Source organism: Triticum urartu, chromosome 2A (genome assembly GCF_056163025.1).
Source record: "Triticum urartu cultivar PI428250 chromosome 2A, HENAU_Tu73, whole genome shotgun sequence".
In the NCBI taxonomy this organism is placed as follows: domain Eukaryota; kingdom Viridiplantae; phylum Streptophyta; class Magnoliopsida; order Poales; family Poaceae; genus Triticum; species Triticum urartu.
In genome coordinates this window covers 310869524-310888024 of record NC_141874.1, presented here as the reverse complement: position 1 = coordinate 310888024, position 18501 = coordinate 310869524, and positions in this window count along the sequence as shown.

Sequence of the window (18501 nt, the reverse complement as noted above, 5' to 3'; positions counted from 1 at the left end):
ATCTTATCTTCATTATCCTCTATCCCTTCAAGTATTATCATATCTATAATTACTCTCTACAAAATGTAGAGTACAGGCAATGCTTATGAAGAAGATTCTATGCTGAAATTCTTGAGTTATCCTTCCCTTGACATGGAGAAGGGCATTATAAAGCCGGCGTTAACTGTTAATCTAAGTCAGTCCTTCTAAAGCCTTTATCCTCAACTGCTGTTTAATTTTCTCGTACTCCCTATTGTTTACTGCTGTTTAGTTTGTTGTTTCTATCAAAATGCATGTTCGCAAGAACTGTAAGTTCCAAGTTTTACTTGTAAAACCAGATTCCTTATTCATACCATGCACATTACTCAATACTACCTATATGTATGCTTATTTTGTGGATCTATAATCTAGTGTGTGGTGAAGCAGCCCACATTTGCACCTTGTCATCTCATGTTTATCTTACTGATGTGGCTGATGATATGAACAACATGCCATGCACATTAACCAAAATAGATACAATGATTTTCTTTGCCCTTCATCTATGCTTGTTATATTGACATGGTAATATAGTAGTGTGGGGAAGCTCCCCGCATTATGAACAATGCCAAATTATGCTATTGATATTTTGAACTTACTCTTTATTTTCTAATTTCAAATTGGATGGAATTGACAGCGCAGATATCATCTTTGTTCATACATGTGCAAAACTTGTCATCTCTCTGCTTGTTTCAGGGTGATATGCCTGATGGAATGAACAAGTCTGCTGAAGGCTGTGAGACAAACCCAACATATATTGCAGCAAAGAAGGCAAAACATCTTGAAGATAGCAAGACAATCCCAAAGTCTTGTCTTGATGCAGTGTTCAAGTTACTTGAGACTAGCAGTCAGACAAGCTCATAGAATTCACTTTGTGAATCAGTTCGACTTCTTCTGTCCCAAGCTCTAGCAGAAAGTCATTCTGTAACTCAACTTCGACTTGAAGTCCTATCTCTAAGAAAGATAGCGGAGAACACCAATGAGAACCTCATTGCTAAAAAGCTACACCTGGAAGCTATGACCGACATGCTAGGCCGGTCTCACAGCCTTGCTCAGCAGTTCCCACGCAAGCCTAACCTTTCTTGAACTATCTTGGAACTGGTCTCAGATTAGTATTATTTTGTTACGCTGCAATGGTTCCCAGTTTTTGTAATCTGCTTCTTCGTTGTGCTTTATGATCACTGGTGGCGAACTTCAGTGCCAAGTGGTTGTAATATACCATAAATCCTTTATTGTATAGTGTAGGTTAATTCTAAGTTACTATGCCATAATTTCTTTATTTTATAGAGTAGGTTTGTTCTTAATTCCTACTAGTTACTACCATCATTCGCTATTTGAAAAAAAATCTGATGTAGTCGACCGGGCCGAAACATTCGCCTCTAACGGGCCTGGTTTTAGCGGGCCACAATTGGGCCAGCCTGCATCTTTCTTGGGCCCGAATGGCCATTGGGGCCTTCACACTTTGTGTCAGGCCCACAACTTACTCCGGCCTATATTCGGCCCAAATTTTAGTTGGGCCTTTTGTGGACCCAGCGCTTAGTTTGGCCCATGTAGCGTTGGGCCATTAACAGGCTGAATATTCTGCTGGCCTGTTATGGCTCAGAAGAAACCATGGGCCTTTAGCAGGCCGGAATGCATGTTGGGCCTCAATTTTCACTAGACGTCGACGGGCCTTCAGCAAGTTGAAATGTAGACCGGGCCTTTTTCGGCCCAGTTATATGACGGGCCATTACCAGGCCAAAACATATTTCGGGCCTTAGTTGGCCAACTGATATCATGGGCCTTTAACAGTCCGAAAGCTTAGTACAGGCATCAACGGGCCGAATTATACGACATGCCTTTAATAGGCCCAAAGTCACGTTGGGCTGAACTGTTGCCACCTTTATCACGGGCCGTTAGTGGGTTGGATGTTGCGTCAGACCATATATGGCCCATGGGCAGCACGGGTCATTCCCAGGCGAAAGACACACCGGGCTGAAATGGGGCCATGTCTACATTGGGCCTCTAAGAGGCCGAAACTCACTGGGCTGTAATTGGGCCCAAATGTTCGGCGAACAATTAACGGGACAGATCTGGCTTCGGGCCGTAAATGGGCCTTTATTAAACAAGCCGTTATTGGGCTGCCCCACTAGTACCTAAGTAAGTACTACGGGCCTATGACTGGTCCGGCCTTTTTAACCTATATGGGCCTCTGTTGGGCCGTGCCACGTGTATACGTATCATAGGAGCCTCCTGTCCAATGAATGGATGACAGCTATCCCAATAGTGAGCCAACACGTGTTTCCTCCGGCTAATGAGAATTTTACACGTGGAAAATCCTCATTGGTCCGAGCTATTAGCGGGTTATCGGATCCAAACCCGGACCCGGTAGCTTAACGGCGACCCGTTATGGTGGATGCCACGTGTCGGTCACCCTTGACGAAAGCACGTCCATGACAAGACATTTATCATCATGGAAGTGGACACTTCCGTGATGATAATTTTCGTAATGTCATGGAACACCTCTACGACATCACAGGTATGACTATCTTGATTCTGTCATGAAATTGTCATGGATGTACATGCATGACAGAAAACGTGACCTACTGTGACAAACACGTATCATCACGGAAGTGTATTTTTTGTAGTGCATGTACTTTGACGGTGCCTTCTCGCTGCAGGGCGACGGTGCTGGAGTGATGCTCGTCGCAGCCATCGCAGAACACCTCAAGTACGTGGTTAAAATGCACTTTCCCAGGGAGAAAGCAACCAACAACACCACCGAGTATCAGGGGCTCCTTGTCGGTCTCAGGATTGAAGTGGAGTTGGGAACCATGAAGTTGATTGTTTGCAGATATTCACACCTTGATATTAAACAAGTGAACAAAGACTATCAAAGCCCGTTGATGGAATCATATGTGGATGAAGTGAGAAAATTGGAGGAATACTTTAACGGGTTGAAAACAGAGCATATTCCTCATGTGGAGAATAGCATTGTTGATCACCTGTCAAATTGCGTTGCCCAAAAGCTACATGTGGAACTAGGAACTTTTGTTCTACATTTGACTCATCCATTAGTTACTCCATCAAAGCAAGCCAAAAAGAGAAGGAAATTGAAAACCAGCAAATATTTTCTCGCAGAGCTTTCTAAACCCGTCAATGAAAATGTTGTCGCGTGTAGTAATGCGCTTGTCAGTGAGCTGAAGCCTTGCACAGGACCCCAGATTCTTGTTGCTGAGGATAGCACTCCCACAGCCGTAGAGATGCCTTTAGTCCTTATCGTCGAGCCACAAGCTTTGGTATGGGTGCTACTTATAGTTCGGTTTCTCCAAACAGGAGAGCTTCCTGATCAGCAAGAGCAAGCTGAAAAAGTATCCCACCATTCAAGTATGTATCAGTTCGTGGATAACAATATCTATAGAAAGAGACCAAAAGGGGTGAAACTAAAGTGCATTTGCTGGGAAGATGGAATGAAGTTGTTGACATAGATACACGGAGGGGTATGTGGCTCTCACATAGGATCAAGGGCCCTTGTCGACAAAGCTTTCCGACAAGGTTTGTATTGGGCCACCGCCCTCTAGGATGCGACTGAGCTAGTAATAAGATGTGAAGCATGCTAGTTCCATTCAAAGAGCATACATCAGCCAACACAAGCTCTTCAAACTATCCCTCTCTCCTGGCCTTTTTCGGTCTGGGAGCTCGACATCTTGGGCCCCTTCCCCTATGCTACCGGGGGAATTGAGTTCTTGTACATCGCCATCAACAAGTTCACAAGTGGTCTGAAGTAGATCATGTGAGAAAGGTAACTGCACAGTCAACTATCAAGTTCTTCAAAGGACTAGTTTGTCGGAGCAGCTAGAGGTGGGACGATGAGCGCTCCGCTCCGGCCTCTCTGACAACGAGCACCATGTCGACCATGACCTCGCCCTACAGCCCCGGCCCCCGAACTGGAGCCAACCTCTACAGCCGTGGCCAAACCAAGGGAGTGTTGCCGAGGAGAACTCTTGCTGGAACAATGGAAGCACAAGCCCGACCTCTTCCTCTCACCATGGCAGTGGCAGTTACAGAAAGAATGGAGGAGGGAGGGGTGGATGAGCATCGCCACCCACGCCCCCACTCCTTTTATAGGGGAAAGCATGGTGGCTGGATCTCTACTACCATAGGGAAACCACCCCGCTTTGCCAATCTCATGCCATACGTCCCTAGCGAGCGCATTCCTCCATCAACCACCCCGTCTCACCAATCCGGCGTTCTGGCCCCTTTGATCGAAACATTATTTCCACGACCGCCCTTCTACACCGATCCTGCATCTCAAGCCCAATCCGGGTCATGGGGCGTGTAGTAAAAGGAGGGAGTATTGATGAAGATGGCAGTTACCCCAAGCCACGTGTGACCGTGCGTCTGCCCGGACTATACCTTGGGGTGACGCACGTACCTACGCACCCTGGTTTTGGACATAGGTGTTGGATGCCACCTACATGATAAAATACTGGAGGAAACCTAGGGGCTAGACCAAGTTTAGGTTAATGAAGAAGAAACCATGATTTCAAAAGCACATGTCACATATTAGACAGATTCAACACTGCTTGTCTATGCATTATTTGGGCCTTGCCGAACGATGCCCGGCTGCACGTGTGACCAAGGCCCGGGGGCTCTAATCAATGCAATAAACATGGGTGTGTAATACCTTGACTCATGCATAGACAAGTAGTAGCTCCCCCGCAAGGATAAAGTCTCAGCAAAAATTTCCAAATCAAAAGAAGCGGCTCTTTGAGAAATCAAGGAGCGCATCAAGAAGACCAAGTACCAAGACTAGCTACAAGATGAAGCATTAGAAGTAACCCCTGTCGCCAAGGCAAAGACCCGGCAAGTGCTAGACCCGGCAAGACTTCGCCAAATACCAACGCTTCACCTCACCGAGCAGGTAGTCACCCATTGATGAGTTGTCAAGCCCGCAGATAGTTTGGTGCACTACAAAAAAAATACACTTCCGTGATGATACGTGTTTGTCATAGTAGGTCGCTTTTTTTGTCATGCATGTACATCCATGACAAATTTATGACAGAATCAAGATAGTCATACCTGTGCTGTCGTAGAAGTGTTCCATGACATTACCAAAATTATCATCACGGAAGTGTCCAATACCATGACGATAAATCGCGTGTCACAGAAGTGCTTTCGTCAAGGGTGACCGACACGTGGCATCCATCATAACGGAACGCTGTTAAGCTATCGGGTCAGGTTTTGGATCCGATAACCCGTTAACAGCCCCGACCAATGGGGATTTTCCATGTGTAAAATCATCATTGGCTAGAGGAAACACGTGTCGGCTCATCGTCGGCACAGATGTCATCCACTCATTGGACAGAAGGAGCCTATGATACATCGACACGTGGCACGACCCAACAAGTTTAAATGGGCCGGCCCAACTAAAGGCCCACAAGATTTTGCGGACCATAATGGGTCGGCCCAGCTAAAGGCCCACGAGATTTTGCGGACCATAATGGGCTGGCCCAGCTAAAGGCCCACAAGATTTTGTGGGCCATAATGGGCCGGCCCAGGTAAAGGCCCACAAGATTTTTGTGTGCTGTAATGGGCCGGCCCAGGTAAAGGCCCGCAAGATTCTTGTGGATCATAATGGGCCGGCCCAGCTAAAGGCCCACGAGATTTCGCCAACATTAATGGGCCGGCCCAGCTGTAGGCCCACAAGATTTGGAGGACCCTAGTAGGCCGGCCCATTAACTGCCTGCCATGTTTTGGGCCAAATGCCGGCCCATATTTGATCTGGTCCATTATTGGTCCGCCACGCTCCGGGCCTAATAGTGGCCCATATGAGATCCGGCCCATTAAAGGCCTACCACGTTCTAGGCCAAATTACGGCCCAGATCAGATCCGGCCCATTACGTTTTGGCCGGTTTACTACAAAGATAGGATATATATACAGTAAAATAACTGCAGCATCGTGAATAAGAAAAAACCTAGACTATACAATAAAGAAATTACGGCATATTACATCCACTGGGCATCAAAGTTCACCACTATGATAATAAAGCACAAGCAGACAGCAGATTACATACACTGGGCATCAAAGATCGCCACCAGTGCAAATAAACACGCCGACAAAATAATATACAAAACCGATAGCACTTCAATAGATTTCAGGAAAGGTAAGCCCTGCTGGGGAGCTGCAGCACAAGCAGCTGAGCAAGATGATGAGACTGTGCTTGTTCAACACTTATATCTTCCTCACTGTGAAAGATAAACAAGCAGACAGATGACAGGTTTTGCACATAAAAGTATCAGTGCTGACAATTCATGACATTTCATACTAACGAATAAAGTGACACACTTTAAATTTGCATTAACACAATATGGTATTGTTCAGGTCAAAACATGGCAGGAAATGACATTGTGAAGGAGTTGGCAGCTTCACGACACCACTGAATTACAGATCAAGAACTCATAAGTATCAATTGTTAGTGTGCTGTCAATTTATACCATTTCATATTGGCAAATAAAGAGACGGTTTAAATAATAGTAGAATGATATGACATTGTTCATAGTTAAGACATTGCAGAATATGACATTGTGCTGTAGTGGGTAGGTTCACCACACCACTGGATTACATATGAAGAACAGAAGCATACATGCAGTGCAAAAGAAGATCACTTGCTCTGTATAGTTTAATTTACATGGTATGAAGACGGAACTTGGTTGTACAACTGAAAACTTAAATTGAGAAAGGACAAACTTTTGTTTATGAACTACATATAATAAACTTTAAACAAGCAATTTGATGCAAACACCAAAAATAAACAGCTGTTGTAGTCATGCCTAACCAAATATATACAACAAAGTTTGAAGGCTTGAGATGGACAAACTTACATTATTGGTGAAGACAGGCTTTATAAAGGTCTTGTCCATGCTGATGGGGGGGGCAATTCAAGAAGTTTACCACAGAATCTTCTTCAAAAGCATTGCCTTTATTCTACATTTTGTTAAGAGTAAATATAGATGCGATAATATACGAAAAAATGGAGAATATTTAAGATAAGATGAAGAGTGATGCTACATAACGAAGTAGGTATAAATGTAAGTGCAGCGATACAGGCAAAAGGTACAACCAAGAGCAATGCACAGCTAAACTTCTTCAGTACCAACCTTATGGTAAGAGTAAATATAGATCTGATGTGTAGAAAATGGAGGGCAAAGGAAAATAAGCTGCAGAGTGATGGTACATGAACAACTACCTGTCATTATGAGTACACTGATAAAGGACAACATGTACTTACAAGGACAATGCAAAGCTAAAAAAACATTGGCATTGGATATATTCTACACTAATGTAACCATTCATACAGATCAGAGAATTTGGGGCGAACAATTGATAAGCAAGCTATCATGCATACTGCTGTCACATAATGAACCAGGTATGTATGCAAGTATAGTGATACAGGACAACAGGTACTAACAAGAGCAAAGCAGCGGGCAACATATTTGCGATATCCTGCCGTTCTTGTCAAACCGGAATTCTTCTTCGAGCAGATTTCCTGCAAAAAAGATCCGTAAGGCACATGCAGAAAAGTAGAAGTTCAAATTGTCATGTGATTTCATAGACAGTACCTCATCCTGGGAACGAGACCAGTGCATAACAAGGTTTTTCCATCCAATGTCTTCTAAATTTAGCACAGGAGACTTCACCGGAAATTTGTTTATAGACTTGCCATCAAAGTGTGATTTCCTCAGGTAACACCGATACTGCTGCAATGCTTCCTTGAAAAGCACAAGCAAGCTTTGCTCGTCATGACTATCCAGATTGACCCTCACCTAGTTACAACAATGTAATGTAAATCATTGATGCGTTCAATCAGCAGAAAACAGGAAAATAATAAGCATGAATAATAGCACTTACACGTAAGTTGGACAGGAAAATGTGAAAATGGTGTTTGTCTTCACAATAATCTTCCCATGATGGGAATATATGCACGTAGTCCCTAACAACATTGAAAGCATTGTCTTTTAAACTGGGAATAAATGGAATGGGGTTCCAATCTGCAGGAATTGGCCGTCTCTGCAGTTGGGATAGGTCTTTGGCCGGTGGACTTGTTGTACTTTTTGCTGGAGTGGGATTTTTCTGTGGTGCAGCTGGTGCTATGGCAAATGAAATCGGTATACCTTTTGCTGGAGTGCAGGTCCTGTGTGGTGGGGCTAGTGGTGTGGCCAGTGAAGTATGGGTACAGTCTGCTGGAGTCGGTCCTACATTTTGTGTCACTCGTTGTACATCCAATATAAGTGGGGTGCTTTCTGATTTCTCCGGCACCACCACGTTTTTCAAGGACTTTGCTGGTGCCCCTTCAGGTTCGGCAATCACCCTCTTCCTTTTTGATGTCTGATGCACAAGAACAGCATTTGAGTGGAAAAACATGGTATGATGACAGATGGAATATGAATTGATAATGGATGGGCATGGCATCTCGACATATATGATGAGTAAACTAAGCAGATGGCGGTGCAACAAAGTAGAAGAAATGCAAGACAACATATGCAAGATACGCGCAATCAATAAAACCTTGCCAAATTAGAACAGGCACCTTGATGGGTGAACAGGACAGGCCATGTGCCTTTGACTCCTCGAGGTTAGAATAGTCATTAGGATGATATTCTAAACAAGAATCAACAGGTGGGGAGCGTACGAGGTTCATTGCTTCTAGAATGGCACTCAATGCCTTGCTGCCAATTTTGTAAGTCATTGCAGTGTTCCACAATATTCTTCTGATGCTCGGATTCTGATATTCACTGTAATTGCGTATAATATCTGAGAACCATGAAAACACAAATAGTTGTGAGATTATCTTTGTAATGCAGATGATATTCTAATATAGAGGCGCCCCTGTAAACACTTGTGTGCTATCACTGGATTCTGATGAGAGAGCTCATGTGTGTTGTAATATGGTGCGTGCATTTATATAATCTGGCATAAGTACACACAAAAATAGGCTCCAGAAGTAAGGATAGCTGGCAGATGATAGGTTCATAATATACTGTATAGAGAGTTTATTGCCAAACCATGATAACAAGAGCACACAGCAACTAGGCAGATCATAGTGTACATAACAGGGGTACACCATAACCAGGATATATAAATCGGGAAAGTGGAATTGGCTGGAAATTACGGTGTTGTATTGCCGCTAGTAATTGAAAGCATATCGATCACGTATAGGCCAGCTCTATCAGCTGTTAACTGCAGATGTCCCTGCTCCCCTTCCTGACAAGGAACATATTGTGCTTCCCATACAGAACACCGCACGGGCCGCCAGCCGAACCACCGGCCCCACCGCCTGTGTTCCTCCGCCACCCCCACCCCCGCCCCCACCCGCATCGAGTTTTCTTTGTTCGACGAGGCCCCACCACTGCCCCCCACAACCACCATCCCCACCCGAGCCCCTTCGATCGCACCGGCAAACTTTGCCGAGCTCTGAAAAATCAACTGAGCCAATTTTGCAATTTAGTCTACTGTGATTTAACTAGTGTGGAATATAAAAGGGGAAAACCATAAGCATTGCGAGTATGGTGTTGAGCGTGCCATGGTGGATCTGAAGGTGCAAACCGTAAAAAGGCAACTTCGCAACCAAGACAAGAAATTAGAGTAAAGCAGTGGCAATCTATTTTCTTGCTGCGATAATAAGTTGAGCAGATACGAAAGAGTACCGCCTCTGGTGCGGCACCGTGTACGCATCTGCTGAGAATTTGACGGTGCTGCGGTAGCGATGGCTGTCGGCGGCATAGGAGGGTAGACGGTGGCGGCGGGGCGCGGTGGACGAGATGGTCGTAGGAGCGGCACCGACAAGGTGGACGACGGCGGGGATGAAGCGAGAGGACGGGATGCAAGGATCCCGGTCCAAAGCCGTGGATGAGAGAGGTCGATCTCTTGTAATGGACGGCGGCGTAGGGGTATCAGCTCCGGCATGGTGGAGGAGGACGGCGGTGGATGGGGTGGCGGACGGCGGCGGACGGAGGAGGGTGGGGTGGAGAGGGTGTTTTGGCGCCCACGGAGTACGAATGGGGAAAAGGGAGGTAGAGACGAAGGGGGGAACCATGTATTCAGGGCGCGCTTGTCTCAAATGTGAGGAAATTTACAAACTTAGCCCCCGTTTCAAATTTCTACTACATCACAGCAACACTAGTCGGTTGGGGATAGGACGGTAATCTCGCATACACCGAATATTTGCCGATGAGAGTACCGTGTATGAATATAAATCGGGGAGGGAGTCGATTTCGGCCGAGGACACACTGTGTTTTGGCTCCCACCATGTATGAATCCGGGTGAGAGGCGGTTACGTCACGTTTGGGTGAAATTACAAACCTACCCCTATCGAAACCTATAGAAATCCAGCATATAGGCTTTGTGTGGCAGGGATAGGCAGTAGTGATTTCCATCTCGCAGCTTTTGGTTTCGGGCGGTTACTGCGACTTTCCCCCCTTTGTTCAAATTTTGTAGAGTGCACGTTTACCGTGCCAACTCAATTCGAATCCCGTTTATATTCTTTTTTTTCCGGGCGGGATCCATTTTCAATTGGAATTACATTCTATATACATCATTTTTTTATATATACTTTCAAAAGAAAAACACCATTTATACATAAATATGGTTTACAAATGGCATGATCTCAGATTCATAAGGTATTATCCATCAATTTGGATTTTCAAATATTTGAAATCACTTTATGTTGAAATCCAATGTATGCATTCCTCGCTAACTGTCTCCAATTAATGTGTGTTTCATGCGGGTTTTTTTTACTTCTCAAACATGTATAATGTGTTTCACACATGCAACATATAGTGTAATCCCGTTTAGACATTAATTGCATATAAACCATGCATTGTTTGTAATTGAAGAATCTATGGATCACCAATATTGATAAACTATATAACCTTACACGTGTGCCAAAATTCAAATGAATATGCATGTTTGATACACCAATTTGCATTATGATATTATCGATGTCGTGATCTCCAGTTTAAATATTTGAATCCCCTTTAATCCAGATATTCGTCTCATATAGCTATCACTCATGCTTATATAGGACTATCTCTCTGGACCTATACGCATTCATCGTCTCTCAGGTATCTCTCATGCTACCTATATGTCGACAATGATCTTTTATCTTCGTAACACACTGACGGTACTTTCTCCCTCGACCTTCATCACTCTATCTCTCTCTAAGTATATCTCGCTCCCTGCTATGTGTCTCTAACTATGATTCTCCATGTGGAATCTATTTCTCTCACACAAACACAAAACTTTGTCTCCCGGGGTCTCATTTCTCTCTACTATTCCCATGTGTGCCACTCGCACACCCCTCATACAGAGATGTCTTTCGCTCCGTAGATATGAGAACCTACGACTCTTCCTCTTAAATATCTCTTTATCACACACAAACACAAACTCTGTCTCCCAGGGTCTCATATTTCTTCATTGTTCTCTTGTATGTCGCTCACACACACCCTCTCTCCCTAGAGATATCTTGCGTTCCCTCGTATGTCTCTCTAGCTATCACTCTCGTTGTGAAATATCTTTCTCTCTCTTAGACACAAAACTCCGTCTCTCTGGATCTCATTTCTCTCTGATATCTGTTTGTATGTGACTCACATGCACCCTCTCTCTATCTCTCTCACACCCGCACACATAACCCAACCTTCTGATCCACTCGACTCCTATCTCTAACGCACACTAGCTAGCATCTTTATCTTTCTATTTATCTGTTTCTCCATCAACCTTCTTTCTCGCCCTCACTCTTGATTCCTATCACGCACAGAACATATGTTTCTCTCTACATGCAGTCAAGTGCCCTCTCACACACACATATATAACTTCACCCTTTGAACCACCCAACGGTCATCTCCAACACCCAAACTAGCAGATGTCCCTCTAGCTAGCATCTCCATCTCTGTATCTATATGTAGTTTCTCCGTCAACATTTCTTTCTCGCACGGAGTCTTGCTTCCTATCACCCACACTATATATGTCTCTCCATACATATGCATTTATAGGTTGGTCTCTTTTGCACAATCGTTGCGCCTGACTCCCTCTGATCGCCATAGATGCATGCTCCAGCCCACGCCACTATCTCTTAAAGACAAAAACACATACTCAATTGTTGGGACTTCTTCCATGCATTCTCACATGCATGCATATTGTCATACCGATCCATCTCTCCCATGTCGTTGATCTTATGACTTATGTCTTCTTTCTTTTATCTCGATCATGCGCGGGCGCACACACACACACATCCCACGTATACATGTATACGTCTCACACATGCATGTTCAAGGTCTCTATGTCTCCATACGTAGTTAATTACCCTCAATCCTAACGCCACATCGAATCGTTCTCCTCTTTTGTGCCCATAACTTCCGCCTGCATGGGTAAAACACACTCTCACACTTAACAATCTCCTTCTAGCCACCCCCCCCCCCGCCTCTCACTCTTCCCCTATATCCCCGAAACCAATAAGACCATCCCTTAGATTAATTCCCGCCTACATGCACCATCGATATATAGTAGTCTTCCTCGGTGTCTCTCGAACAAACACATTCTCTCGAAGTCGACTCCTCTCACGCGCACACACCTTCTCTTCCCTCTCTACGGGCATTTTCTCTCTCGCACCCCATCGTTGGTGGCCTCTGCCATACACATCACCTCTCTATGATGAAAGCCATGCACACTTAAATTACATCCGCCACAGAGGACCCCGTGACGCACACACACGCACGCACCCCCCCAACACACACACACTAAGACTCCATCTCTCTCTCACACACACACACAAACACACACACACACACACGCAAGCACGCACGCCCCCCCCACACACACTAAGACTCCATCTCTCTCCCTCTCTCACACACACACAAACTAAGACTCCATCTCTCTCTCTCTCCTCTCTCTCTCTCTCACACACACACCCCACACACACACTAAGACTCCATCTCACACACACATGCTCTAGGCGGAGCATTTGTTCCTACCAGCCTTCATCCAACCTTACCCATATGATAAACAATCACCTTTATTTACTTGCATAACATGGACAAATTCCACTTTACTTTAGTAGTCAGCAAACTTATCATCTGTACCCTTATAAAAAACGAGCTGGTGGTGATGGTGTGCCTGCCATCTTGTAATACAGACCGTATGATCTATATCTGAGGATAGAAAGCAAACTATGATAATTTTACAAAAGATACCGGCACCTCTCTCCACATCATTATCTCCCGTAACCTCATTGCTCAGCAACTAAAAAAGGAATAAGTCTCTGGAACAATCTAGCATGCATGGTGGCCATTGCCGCCTGCCGGCGCCGTCCATCCCCATGCCTCCGCCCATTCCGACCACCAGTCACCACCATGCTCCACTCCTCCTCGCCTTATCTCTCATCTTTCATTTTTTCGATGACATTCTGGAGATACCAGTTTTCTGATAAAATTCTTGAGATATCATTAGTTTTTACACATGGGATTACTCCTGCATGGGTCAATCACAATAGGTGTTTTGTAAAAAAATGCATATTGATGTTCCGTGCAATGCACGAGAATCTTGCTTGTAATTATATAACGCAAATCACGAGCAGGAAGTGACATTTTTTTGACACAACCATGTTAACATGGCCACGTAAATAAGTAGCTAAAGGAAATACCATTATACTTATATCCCGATGCAAAAGGTTGAGTACATGTCCAAAGAGTAGAGTCGCACACACGCACTCTATCTCTCAGAATCTCTCTCTCTCACACTCCAGTAACGTTATGCCCACTTAAGCAGACACGTATGTTACAATTTGTGCACCCGCGGGTACACGTGATGTTGCGCATTTATTTAAGCCGGAAGGCGAACCCAAACAGTAGTTGCATTCATTCCCCTCCCGCCGCCTCTTCTCTGGTCGCTGTCGCCCGGTAGCCATGGGCCGGCCGAAGGTAACAACATACGCCATACTCCCGTCGGAGCGGCGCTTTAATATGGAAATTTTAGTGGTCATGCATGCATCTTTTTATGCTAGCACTCCTATATAAGGGTTGACCGGTCGCTTCCCGCGGACATGCGCGGGCGGTGGAAGAGGAAGGAGAAGGGAAGCGGGCTGTGGAGTAATGTTTTTACCACAATTTCTTAGGAAACTGAGTGCAATAATTGAGTAGTTTTGCAAACTACCAGTACTACACCTGAAACGGTTCAAAACCTATACTCCCTTGCCAGTGCGCGCTTCCCGCGTGAAATAGTCAGCGTCGCCCTGGAGCTTCAGTGCAACATTAATGCCCAGCCAGAGTGGAGGCAACCTCTCACTGGCGCCGGCTTTGAAGTGGCGCGACGGCCGAGAGAGCGCCGCTTCCCGGCGCACTCGACTGCTCCACGTCGAGACTGGCCATAGGCCCTGTTTGGATCCATGGGTTAGAGTTAGTTTGAGCTAGTTTGGGCTCAAATAGCCCTAAACTATCCAAGCACGAGGGTTTAAATTGGAGCAAGTTCCACCGAACCCACCAAAAAAAACTATCCCACCCAAGAGGTGCTAATTGGAGATAGTTCTCATTGGGACCACTGAAAAATCACTTTTCTCTCTCCATGAATTGCATTTATTGTCAATCTAACCAGTCACCCAAACACCTGTTTGGCTACAGTTAGTTCAGGGTTAGTCATGAGTTAGTATAACCTCTAGCTAAGTTAGAGTATCAAACAGGAGCAGTATAGGACATGCAAGTTGCTCAAAGCATACAGGAAAATTCGTACGTGAAAGGATTTTTTCTTTTTGAAAACGGAACATGAAAGGAATTTTTTTTAGAATGCTCTTTCATGTCGCTAACATGTGATAGTTAACCGACCTCAATAGACGGCAGAAACGCCAGCCCGCCGCACTTTGATAGAGACGAGGAGGGAGAAGCGATACAGGATGCTTGATTACTAGAGATAGGTGTCGCACGGAAGCCATGAAATATGGTGATAGCGTGGGTTAGCCATGTACTAGTATGATACTACACTGGGCTGCATGTTTCGTACTCTTCCAGTCCACTGTGGAGATGATTGGTTAATTTTATATCGTTGAATAATATTAAATATTATGAGTGCAGACGCTCCACCACGAGGTTCCTTGCTCCTTCTCGGTCGTCCGAAATCTATGTTCTTCCACTCTATTTTTTTACGTGAGCTTTGTTCATCCTTTTGCCAACACGTGAGACATCTAGCATCAAGGTGCACGTGTTATGTAAGGATCGTTCCATCTATATGAAGAACACATGGGACTGGAACTACGAGACGAACATGTACCCAGGAGTGGACATACGAACCTGAGTAATGTAGCGCAGTAAGTGAAGTAGAAAGGAACAAATGGTATGAACATGCGTGGCATATAGGGTGTGTTTGGTTGCGTTCTCGTCTCAGCATAGTTGTTCCCTCTTCATGCATGCTCAACTCAACACCCCTCTTCATGCATGCTTCTAGTGTATTTGTGCTAAACTAGTGTGGACTCATGCACCCTCCATACACTCTACCAAACACCCAAAAGTAGGTCGAGAAGGGAACTCTTGGGCGGCATTTGTCTCTTATTACGTACTACCACTAAATGTTGTACGTGCAATGCACGGTGATGTTATGGAGTACGTGCCTAAGTACTCTACTACTACTATATTAGTTGGAGGCACATATTAACTTTTATATTTGTTTACGTGTATGCCCCGAGACCTTCCAACTAGACGTGCCTTTGTCTCCAAGTCGCACTTTGTATCGTTCATACCACTAAGTACTACTACGTGTGGTCTCCGACCCAGAAGTGGAAGAAGTGGAGACGCTCTACCACGCTATTTTTTTACGCTGGGCTCTACCACGTTGTTCATGTCCCACTCCTTTCGCTGACGTGTGGGACATCCAGCACGTGTCGTGTTTGGCACCCTTCGTCGTAAGAGTTGAAATGCTAGCATTCATCAGAAATAAAAAATAATTATAAATCAGTAGTGATACTATTTTTTTGTGAACCAATCAGCAGTGATACTATACCACGCGGTTTCCTTGCTCCTCGATATCGGAAAGAATACTTCCGTTCGCCAACATGTGGGACGTCGACCATCCTGGTCCACTTGCCATGCACGCAGAACTCCAAGGGAGTCACAGAGGTCGTCGCGCCGCAGTAACAATGACTAATGAGCCATCAAATCACAGGCCCACTTCCCACTTTGAAGTTGCTTGGACGAAGGAACCATCATGACTTTGTTGAATTCCGCTTCTTGAAGAAAACTACTGTACCAGCAGTACTGCGAGCTATAGTAGTTACTCCAACAGAGGCCTCCTTTCGTTCATAGGATAGGAATATGAAAATCATAGGAAGTGAGATGACATGCATCTCAATTCCTATAGAGAAAGAGATGCCATTTGATGCTTAGGATAGGAATTTTTCCATTTAGTCTAGGCTAATGTACTGGTAATTTGCTCTAAAAACTATAGTAGTAACTAGTAGTACTGGTACATGCTCGTACTCAGACACACACACACACGCACTAACTACTAGTACTACTACTTCTCACATGCTGGCCAGACGTCATCGTTCTCCTTCCCGGCTTTGCCGGCGACACCCCACCGTGCTTGGATCTCCGCCGACCTCTCCGCAGCAGCGCGTGCGTCCTTTTCTTTCTTGCGGCGGCGGGCCTCTCTTATCTTGAGTGCTTTCTGACGTTTCCGCTCCCTCTGTGCGGCTTTGTCCGCCTCTTGCTCTACCGCCCATTCGGCCTTGGCATCTTCAAATTCCTCCCACATAGTTGTGAGGTCACGAGCGGCAATGAACTCGGCACGGCGGGATGCCATCGCTTCCCTACCATTTTGTGTGCGGTCGTGGGCGGCGAGGAACTCGGCGCGGCGGGATGCCATCGCTGCCTTACCGGTTAGTGTGCGGCGCGGTGGCATGAACGATGCTTGGTGAGAGCATTGGGGTGGAGTGGTCGGACAACCGTATAGTGCATTGGTTTGTCAAGAGCTCAAGGATAGAAGACAAAGCAAATTTGGATTCCCCTTCAATCCTGGTCATTTATTACCGAGTAAAATGCATTGGCGGTCATCGAACTTGTCTTGATAGCTCACTTTGATCATTGTATACGAGATATGGTGATTATACGGTCACTAGCTCAGCGTATAGCTCCGTATTTGTCTAGTTGACCAGTCAAATAGTCTGCAAGCGCCTCATCAGCTCGTGTTCTTTATCTATCTACGCGGGCCTACCAGTCAATGGAGAAAGAAATACTGTAAAAACCAAAATTATGCTAGAGTACGGACCGCTTCCGCAGCCCACTCTCACCGCCTTGGCCCCTCAAGACGCCAACTGCCCGCCGCATGCATGCATAGCAAGTAGTACTCCTTATGTGGAGGAGAGAGAGGCATTGACAAAGTCAAGGAGTGGGCTCTGCAAGAGCCCATTTCTACACGCGCTCCTAGGTATAAAAAAATAATTCTAAAAAAGTCATAAAAACAATTGTGTCTTAAAAAAAGAAAGGTAAAAAACATTTGTGAGGAAATAGGTAGAGAGAAAGTGAGAAAAAGCTATAACCTGGGCATTACATGAGGAAGGAGGGAGTGGTGCACATGCCAAGTTCACTGGGCTGCCGTGTTTCACACTCCTCCGTCGTAACAGTGGAGACAATAGCTTTCATCAAAAATAAACAATGAATACTCGTTGCTCGTCCTCTATATCGGAAAGAATACGTTCATTCGCCGACATGTGGGACGTCGACCATCCTGGTCCACCTGGCATGCACAAAATTATCCTGGTCTACCCCGGTCGTATCGCAGGCCCAACCTTTCCCACTGTAAGTTGTTTGGATGAAGGAACCATCATGACTTCGTTGAATTCCGCTTCTTCAAGAAAACTTACTGTACCCGCAATACTGCTACCACACGCGAAGACTAGACGGCACTGTACCACGTCATATCACTAAAACCCAGTAGGGCAAACTAGCCCGCCTAGGTCATCTATTTTGGAATGGAGGGAGTACGTCTCTGAACTGCTATGATTTTGTGTTGCACGTCATATCACTGAAACCCACTAGGCCAAACTAGCCCGCCTAGGTCATCGATCGCTAAGCCTACAATTTTAGGAGCTAGGGCTATTGGTCGATCGACGAGGGATAAGTATAAGCATACCACGAGCTCATCAGCCCCAACGTTTCTCTTCGGTGAGTGTTTTGCAAGTACTATAGCTCGCACAGTAGCTAGCCTACTAACACCAAGAATCATCAAACAAGCCCTACTGATATGATAAACAGTTCAAACTTACATCTAATCATGCCATATATTACATCAAAAGCTGGTGAGGATACATTTGTTTCCATAACTCAAAGAGGGTTCGCATGATTCATCGCATGATTCACTATCAAACAAAAGTAGCAAGATCGGCCCACACAAGACAGTGCACTAACCCTAAGATGGTTTGATAACACGCATCGTTCTAGTAATTAAACACAGGGCAATGCAAACTACCC